At 46.0% G+C, this 9442-nt stretch overlaps 1 protein-coding gene across 1 annotated transcript in view; it reads right to left on the minus strand.

Annotated features, from left to right (window-relative positions):
• The window catches only part of PLCE1 (phospholipase C epsilon 1), a 315415-nt gene extending 306621 nt beyond the window's left edge, over positions 1–8794 (minus strand). Inside the window, exon 1 of the mRNA XM_060285871.1 lies at positions 8688–8794. The gene's annotated coding sequence lies outside the window, so the exon portion shown is untranslated. The remainder of the gene's footprint in view (positions 1–8687) is intronic.
• Between the last annotated feature and the right edge of the window lie 648 nt (positions 8795–9442).

Genomic DNA, 9442 nt, shown 5'->3' on the forward strand with positions numbered 1-9442 from the left:
GGTGGGAGGGAGACACAAGAGGGAAGAGATATGGGGATACATGTATATGTATAGCTGATTCACTTTGTTATAAAGCAGAAACTAACACACCATTGTAAAGCAATTATACCCCAATAAAGATGTTAAAAAAAAGAAAAATAAATAAATAAAAAAGATGTTAAAAAAAGACTCTGTGCTTCCACTGCAGGGGGCATGGGTTTGATCCCTGCTCAGAGAACTAAGATCTCACATGCCGCAGGGCGTGGCCAAAAAAAAAAAAGAAAACAAAAAAAACCAAGTAAAAGTGAGAGGGGAACATTTGGATCCCTCAATTTTCACTGTTGCATGACACAGCATGTAATAAAAAAGTAATAAACAAATCATAAACAGATGCATAACGTCTGCATTAATAATTAAAAGATAGAATATTAGTTGTTAAATTTTTGAATTAAAAATTCTTTTTTAATTTTTTATTGAAGTATAGTTGATTTACAATATTGTGTTAGTTTCAGATGTACAACGCAGTTGATTCAATATTGTTACAGATTATACACCATACAAAGTTATTGTAAAATACTGACTATATTCCCTGTGCTGTACATTACATCCCTGTGACTTATTTATCTTATAACTGATAGTTTGTACCTCTTAATCACCTTCACCTATTTCGCTCCAACCCCTACCCATCTCCCGTGTGGTAGCCACTAGTTTGTTCTCTGTATCTGTGAGTCTGTTTCTGTTTTGTTATATTTATTCATCTGTTTTTAGATTTCACATATAAGTGATAACATACAGTATTTGCCTAAAAATTCTTTACTTTTAAACTAATAACGTAAACAAGTGACATATTTTAGACTTTACTGCTTAGACAGTGATAATTCATTAGAAATAGGCCGCATGGCTAGAAATAAGCATGCTCTCTGATCCTCTGTAACTAATTTGATATGGGCTTGCCCGCCTGAGTCAGGAACACACTTCACCTGTTGTCAGCCATCCCATGACTTGGCACTGGTGAGGCCCTCAGTCAGCAAAGGGTAGTTTAGTCAAAATCCTAGATCTGAGAGATGCCCCAGAAGAACCTGCAAGGCTGTCTGACTGCTGTTGCACTGAGAGCGCAGGAATCATTTTTTGGAGTTCTTTTTACAAATTTATGTAGTTTCTGCACATGGCTCAAGAAGTTCTTGCCATCCCCTCAGATTCAAATAATATTTGAGCATATTTCTTTCACAACTGCCTGGAGCTTTACCAATCCCTCCCACTGTGAATTTTAGGACCCTGCTGGAGGCACGATGAAAGAATCCAGGCTGAGTTAGGGACTAATTAGCCTGCTGAGCAGCAGAGAAGTGAATCTGAGTTTGCTCAGACCACAGCAGTTACCAAAACTGCAGACTGAATGAGGCTCACGCTCTATCCTGTCATCCAAATTCATTCTACCTTTGGGGGGAAAAAGGAATATAATTTCACGCCAAAAGCATTTAACTTCTGTGAATTTTATCCACCTCCCTGAGACTGACAAACCAGACTATCAGAGAATGCTTCAGTTCCTCCAGGCAAACAGATCATAGGTGAAAATATGTTCATCAATGAAATCTGAGTTCGTGTTGTTAATAATAACAAATGAATTGAAACTTTCTTTAGAAATGACAGTAACTTGAACTAACTCCAGTGATATCCAAATTAAACTGTGTTATATGATATTTTAATCCCAGATGTGTCTAGTAAGCACTTGGTCACATGTGTTTTTCCCAATGATTTTTTTCCATTCTCTAGATTTTCCATAGTCAGTGATATTATATAGTTTAAACCTAAAATAAAGTCATCAAAACAGAGTCTTTCCTTGCTTCTGCCTCTTTCCTAATTCTGAATATAGCAGCATTACTGTTTAATTATTAAAATGTAGCTGTTCCTACAAAGCAATAAAATTCATAAATGCTAACCGCATTTTGTTATAGCTTTGAACTTGTGTGCACGTGTAATCAGCTCTTCTGAAGGAGACGTCCAGTATTTTTATAAACGGAGCACATTTCACTGGGGCCACCACACAGCAGACCAGGCCAGCACTGCTTGACCAATAACCCAGTCAAGCACAGCCACCCTGTTTATGTTTATTTTGTTTTGTTTTCTTAAGCCTTAAGGGTAGAGGGGAAAGGATGCAAGAGTATTAAGTCTGCCTTATAGACTCAACGTCGTGAAGAAGAAGCAAGGAGGAGACTGGGGTTCCACTCTGTCCCTCTCGTCCCAGGCCCCACAGATGGCGGGCAGGGGAGGAAAGAACAAATGTCCTGCAGCTCCTGAGAGCAGAGGGGACCCTCTTCCTTGCAGAGGCAGAGAGACATCAGAGACCTTGGGGAGGTGCGGCTGTGCACCCATGAGAAGCAGCCTTGTGTCACTGCACCTGAAGTCACCTGTGGTCAGGGACAATGGACATTTCAGTGGCAACCAGGCAGAGAGAGGAGTAACGGAGTAAGATCCCCAGCTGCACCGGGGGAGAGCACCACGGGAGAGCAGAACCCCATGAAGAGATGATGCTAGATTCTCCTTCCGCCATTCCACTGGGAGACTCAGCCAGAATAAAAATGAACCTAAGAGCCAGGATTTGTTGAATCCTAGTTGTATATCAGGCGCTGTTCTAAGCCCTTTACACGAACGATCTCATTTATTAGGTGCTACCATTACCCCTCCCATTTAGTGAATGAGGACCCATTTAGTTTACGCCTCAGCAGGACAAGTATTTTGCACGAGGTCACACAGATGCATATAAACAGTGGAGCCAGGTAAACAAATCCAAGCAACCAGGCTCCAGATCCCCAACTTGTAAAAGGCAATTAGAGAAACTACAGCGAGTTCTATTTCCTGCACATCCAAGTCTTTGGGTGAAAGGTCATACACAGTGTGCCTTAACTTGGGGTCTAGGTTTTCTCAAACTTCTCTCTGTCTCTCTAGCAACAGAAGTGCCCTTTCATGCCAAATCTAAGGCAGGACCTCACTGTATAAATAAAATGAGTAAGAGCGGGCTGCTCATCAGAAGCGGGTTGAAGGGCTGAGATCTTCATCTGCCTGCGTCTCCCTCACCTGACAGAGGCCCCGACACCCCGGGAGCACAGCTGGAAAATCAGTATCACTCTGAATTGTGAGCTTGAGAGACAAAAGCAGCACAGCTAGAAAGTCAACAACAGCCAGCTAAACCAAAGGAAAAGGAAGAAATAACCACCAGCCACCCTCCCAGCAGTCACAGAGGTACCTCACCATCCGGGCCCCGACACAAATCATCTCAAGTTTGAGCATTTGAAGGGCCAGAAGGAGGTGGAATTCAGGGCTGGAGCAGAGAGTCAGGAATGAGGCAAATCCAATAAACAGGCAGAGGTGGGAAGCGGAGCCAACAGGGCGCCGGGGCCAGCGGTCTGTGGTAAGTGAGCAGAGCTGCTGTAGGCACAGAGGTGGGAACCCGAGAGGGAGGCCAGCACAGGAACTGCTCCCAGAACCAGCGTCCTCCAGCTTCAAGCTGTCCACACATATTATATGAGATAGAAATGGCAAAAGCTTACCAAGTACTCTGATACACATGTTTCTTTTTTCTTTTCTTTTCTTTTTTTTTTTTTTTTTGGTGTATGGGGACTACATCACCCTCCTTCTTGCCTATTCAAAAACTGCTTTTTCCTTCTTTACAGTAACATACCACTCAGTGGCCAGTACTGTCAGCCTTAGCAGACAGAAATGCCTGCTTTGGGGAGTCATGTGGGTAACAATTAAGAGTCCCAGACTATGTGGATTCACATCCCAGCTCTACCCGGTACTAGCTGTGTAACCTTGGGTAAGTTACCTAACTTCTCAGTGCCTGAGTTTCGTCTTCTGTGATACGCAGATAATAAAAGTAAGAGAACTGCTGTGAGGATGACAGGTTAATACACACAAAGTAGTTAGAACTGTACCTAGCAAAGTTCAAACTAAATGCTAGCTATTACTGTTCTCTTATTTTGACAGCTTTCATTTCCCTCCTTACCACTTTCCGTTTTCTCTTCCACACTCTATTAGTTCCCTATTGCTGCTGTGACAAATTGCCACAAATGTAGTGGCTTAAACAATACACATTTGTTATCTTACAGTTCTGGAGGCCAGAAGTCTAAAATGGGTTGGCAGGGCTGACTTCCTTCTGGAGGCTCTAGGGAAGAATCTGTTTTCTTGCCTTTTCCAGCTCCTAGAGGCAGCCTGCATTCCTCGGCTCCTGACCCCTTCCTTACATTACCCCTACCTCCTGCTAGGGACTCTGATCCTCTTGTCTCCCTCTCATAAGGACCCCCTTGATTACACTGAGCCCACCCAGGTAATCCAGGATAACCCCTCATCTCAAAATCTTTCATTTAATCACATCTGTGAAGTTCCTTTTGACGTGTTAAGTAACATATTTACAGGTTCCAGGGATTAAAACTTAGACAACTTTGGGGGACCACTGGCATTATTCAACCTACCACACGTCTTTCCAAAGCCTAAAGTTGCATACTGGCAAGACTTAGGTAGGTCCAGAGGGAAAAGACAATATTAGTAGCTAACTTTTTGAGCGCTGGCTATGTGCCTGGCACTATGCAAAGTGCTTTAGTGCATTATCTTACTTGGGTCTCAGAGCAACCCTGTAAAATTACTATCTTACAGAAAGGTTAACTTCTTGTCTAAGGTTGTACAACTAGTAGATGGCAAAGCTTATGTAAAACTAGGTAAATTTGACTCTAGAGTCCTTGTACTTGACCAAGAGTGCCTTGTCCCTACACCTTAAGCTATTATAACTGGAGTCACCATGACCACTAGGGGCCTTGGAGACTATGCCACGAGAGGTACACATGCTCAGGGGACACAGGCACATAGGGGTCCTGCAGAATCCATGCTGTAAGGTCCACACAGATGGTGGAGCCTTCAGAACATCTTCTTACACTCAAAGGAGAAAGCCTGGGGTTACTAAAGAGTTTCTTCAAATGCAGATTTGGACCAAAAAGCCAAGAAGGGACCAGTTGGAGAGAGAAAGTGAGAAGTCCATTCCTGACCCCAGACCAGCCCTGCAGTTCTAATCAACCTCCCAGAAGAAGAGAGAACCTCACAGTCTTCCCTGGAAAGACTTCCAACTCAGAAGACCCAGATCCAGATTGATCCAGATCCTCTGAAACCCTACCAGGAAGTTTCAGAACCCCAGCTACTAACCAATTTAGCTATAGTCCTATCTGAAACTTTCTAATGAGGCAAGTTAAAGCTATTTGGATTCACTCAGCAGAAAAAGGGCCAGTCATTTGTTTTGGGTAATGAGCCCAGAGGTTGTTTCACGAAAGCACAATGGTCAAGGGAACGGAGTCTGGAGCCGGGCTGCTCTGACTGAATCCCGGCCCTGGCACTTTCTTGCTCTGATTTCAAGCAAGTTACATGACCTTTTAGTTTCTCAGTTTTCCCATCTTCAAAAGGGGCATAGTAAGGGAGATCCATATGTCCTTATCCAAAATCAGAAGGTTTCTGGCTTTCGTAATGGTAAAACAGTACATGTGCCATATATTAAATAATGCTATAGGTGGGATCTGCAGCAAACATGTCCAATTGTTTTTGAAATTAAAATGTATAAATGTTCTTACCAGGAGAGAAAAATAAAGACCATAATAACCTCATGACCAAATTTTGTAGCCAAACTTATGAAAACCACAGTTTTGAGAGTTGTTGGTTTTTTTTCTTTGTTTGTTTGTTTTAACTTTGGAATTGCAGGTAAGGGATAACAGGTCTCTGGCATTTACCACCTAATGTTGTTAGGATTAAATGAAGTAACAGATGTAAAGTGCTTAGAACGTTGCCTGGCACGTAGTAAGCACTATATAAGTGTTAGCAACAACAACTACTATTATTATTCTCATCTAAATAGACTTGGTAGGGGACTATGAACAGGAAATTGTTAATTTATGACTAAATTTGATTTGTAAATTAGTACACTGGAGAGTAATAGTCATTAATCCTTTAGAACAATATCCCAGGGCAGATTTCTGAGATGATGGAAATGTTATATATCTTCCTTGTCCAGTACGGTAGCAACTAGCAACATGTAACAATCACTTGAAATGGGACTAATTTCATTTAATTCTAACTAACTTAAATTTAAATGCAAATAGCCCTATGTGGCTTGTGGCTACCCTACTGGACAGAGGGCCGAGTTCCAATCTGGCTCATGAAAACCTATTTAAGCCACAACACAGATGAATTACAGCATTAATAAAAACAAGCCTGAGTTCTATACCATGGGAGCAGAGAAGACCCCATGATGCTGAAGAGAGTTTTCTCTTCCTTTCTAGGCCCCATAGTTGGCCCATGGCAAAGTGCATCTTTGATATATTCTTCTTTCTCTACTCCCCAGTTCCCCATCTCCAACTCTCCTCTTGGGGACCCCCACATAATTGGGCCACATGCTTCCCTAAGCCCCCCCCATCAATACCTCCCAGCCCTTCTACAGCAGTATCATGCTCCCCAGCCACCTGCCTTCCCTCTCCCAACCAAATTCCCACTTGCTCAATGCCAAGATCTCAACCAAGTATCCAGAGGAAAGTAACTTGATCAAACAAATCCACACTCTAAGCAGTTACTGCTTTTTCTCACCTCTTCCCTACTACTCCTTCTGAATCCGAAGCTCTAAATTGTTGTGCTCCCCTGGACCCCTTCTCCCCACAAGCAGAGGGAGCCCAGGCAGAGAAAGAAGGAGTCCAGACCGAAGCAGTTGTTGTCCTCTACAGGCCGATTGCCAGCCAGGTGTGTGGAAGGCAGGCACTGCCAACACACATGTGCACAGCAGCCTCGCTCCCTGCAAATATCTCCTCTTGCCCAGGAAGGGCAAGCATTCCCTGCTCTCTGCTTTAGAAAACAGCAAGCACAATTCTTTTCAATTTTCCTTTATTCATTTAAAAATTTGTAGGTAACAAATTGCACATCAAATGAATTGTTTAAAATACACGACAAAAGCCCAGGGAAGACTGTGATTAAGAACAGTTGCAAATACAAAAAGAAAACCAACCACCTTCATCGGAATCTAGCTTCACCACAATGCACTGGAGCATGGAAATTTTAATGACACAGGTCAACCTTGGAGTACATCCAAGGAGCTTATGTTACTATAAGGACTGGAAGACTGTCCCTCCAGCTCTTACTTGATCCCCAGGCTTGGACCAAAGATGATTATTATGCATGGCTCCTAGGTATAAGGAAAATTTTCCCTGTGGGGCTGTAAATGGAGGACAATTTGAATGGTAAACATTATGTTCTTCTCTGAATCCTTTTGGTTATATTATCTCCTTTTCCAAAGTAGAGATTTGTATTGAAGAAACAAAGTCGTAACACTATTTCTAGAGGGCCTTCTAGGCGCAAGCTCTGTGCCAAGAAAGCCACAGTTAATTCCTTCAGTAAGGAAAATGAAACATCTACATAAATAACTCTCAAAGAACGCTGAGAGAAGAAAGGCTAGGGAGGTATTCAATAAAATGCTGCAGGCATCAGAGCTGGAGAATGTCGACTATTTGGGGCTGGGGTATCAGGGAAGGTCTCACAGCAGCAACAAAGACTTAGCTTGAAGGATGGTTAGGATTTAGAGTGGTAAAATGGAGCAGGAAGGGCACTCAGGAAGAGCAAAGGATGTTCTAGAAGACAGCATCATCAGGCATCCTTCAGCAACTATCCACGAAGACATGGCTACATACAGCATCCAGAGATAGTCCGCCACCCCTTCACCCCCAATGCCAACTGGCCCTGTAAGGGCATCTACAGGGTCACCTGCATCCACCTCCCAAGACAGGCTCTCAAAAATTCTTCCTGGTGGGGTGCAGCACTCTCGGCCTCGGCTGCGTCCATTCTGCGGCAGTGGCTCCACCCTATCCCTACCAGGGCTTCCTACCAGAAACACAAGGAAATTCACTAATCCTGCAGAGATCTAAATGACCTACTGGCAAATTCTGCATGATGAAACTAAAATTAAGAACCATGTGGAAATAAAACTTTTCCATCAAGTGAATCCTACTTGACATCTATTGAGGGAGCTCCCTCTTTAAAATGAGGCTGCTAAAAATCTTTGAATGATGGATCTTACACTGAATAATTAGTTGAGTCAGTTGAACCAAGTGTTCTCATGGCTTAAATACCAGGCAAGATGTGCGGGGGGGAACCGTAAATTTACACTGTGCATTTAACATTAGACACAAGAAAGACTTTTCCTTCTAGGTTATTCATTATCACAGCATTAGAGGACTTTAAGAAAAAAGACGTAGCCATTCTAGTTACCAGTGAAAGTGAGACCAGGTCCAATATTACATTTTCTAGGACCTGATGTAGCTAATCGCTCCAGGAACAATCTCTTGAGCACTTTCCGTGAAATACTGGCGGCTAGGGGGCCGCCTCAGCAAGAGCTTATACTTTTACTTCTTTGTACTGCACACACAAAATGCAGTGGAGACCCGAGGCAAACATTTGAAGGGGCGAAGGAAGCACTTAACAGGGTATCCTCCAGCCCATGTGAGGGCTGGCCCGCGCCCCCTAGAGAGTCGCCTGCCTCAGTTCTCCCCTGGGGAGGGGCGTAGCTACCTGTACTCCCGCCAGGTACGCGGAGTGAGGCTGCTGCCCCTGGCCGGGTCTACTGGATTCAGAGATTAAAAGCCCATCTCTCCCCTTCTCCAAGCCTGAGGAACCGAGCCACAGAAACACCTCCTCACCTTTCCTCTTCTGGCCGGTCGCGCCGGAGTCCCCAAGTGCAGCGTCCCTCTGGGACGCGCCTGTCGCTGGCAGCGTCGGGTGTCCTCGCTACCGTGTGTCAGCGGCGGAGCGGACGACAGGAGCGCGCAGAGCCGGGCAAGTGCCCAGGAGGCAGAGCCCGGGGCGCGCCGCCCGCCGCCGCCGCCGCGCCCACCCGGTCCCGCGTCGTCGTGTGCGCCCCCGCCCGGCGCCGCTCCTTCGCTCCGCGCCCGCAGAGCTCTGCAAGCTGCCCGGACGGCGACGCGGGCGGCAGCGGAGCCCCCGCCCTGGGCCGGGCTTTCCCAGAACTCGCCCGCCCGGGGTGAGAGGCCGCAAGCGCCACCGCGGGCCGCCGGGCGGCCGGGGGCGCGGCCTGAGCTGGCCCCGCCCCCGGGCGCGGGCCGCGCTGAGAAGGCAGGCGCGAGGGGCGGACCCGCCGCCACCCACGCCCCGGCCGCCACCCACGCCCCGGCCGCCGGCTTCGCGAACCCAGCCCGGCCCCGGCCTCGGCCCCGACTTCAGCCTCGGCCCCCGGGGGCTGCCCAACGCCCGGGGAGCCGCAGCTGGAGCTGGCGAGAGCGCAGCGGGGTTGCCCGGCTCCGACTGGAGGTGGGGAACTCGGTCCACCTCAGGCCGCGGGAATTTAGTCTCACACATTCCGCCAGGGACCGTCCGTGCTCGACACACACGGAAACCGAGGCTCTTGGAGGTTAAATTACTTGACCAAGGTTACTCT

Source organism: Globicephala melas, chromosome 16 (assembly GCF_963455315.2).
Source record: "Globicephala melas chromosome 16, mGloMel1.2, whole genome shotgun sequence".
NCBI classification, from domain to species: domain Eukaryota; kingdom Metazoa; phylum Chordata; class Mammalia; order Artiodactyla; family Delphinidae; genus Globicephala; species Globicephala melas.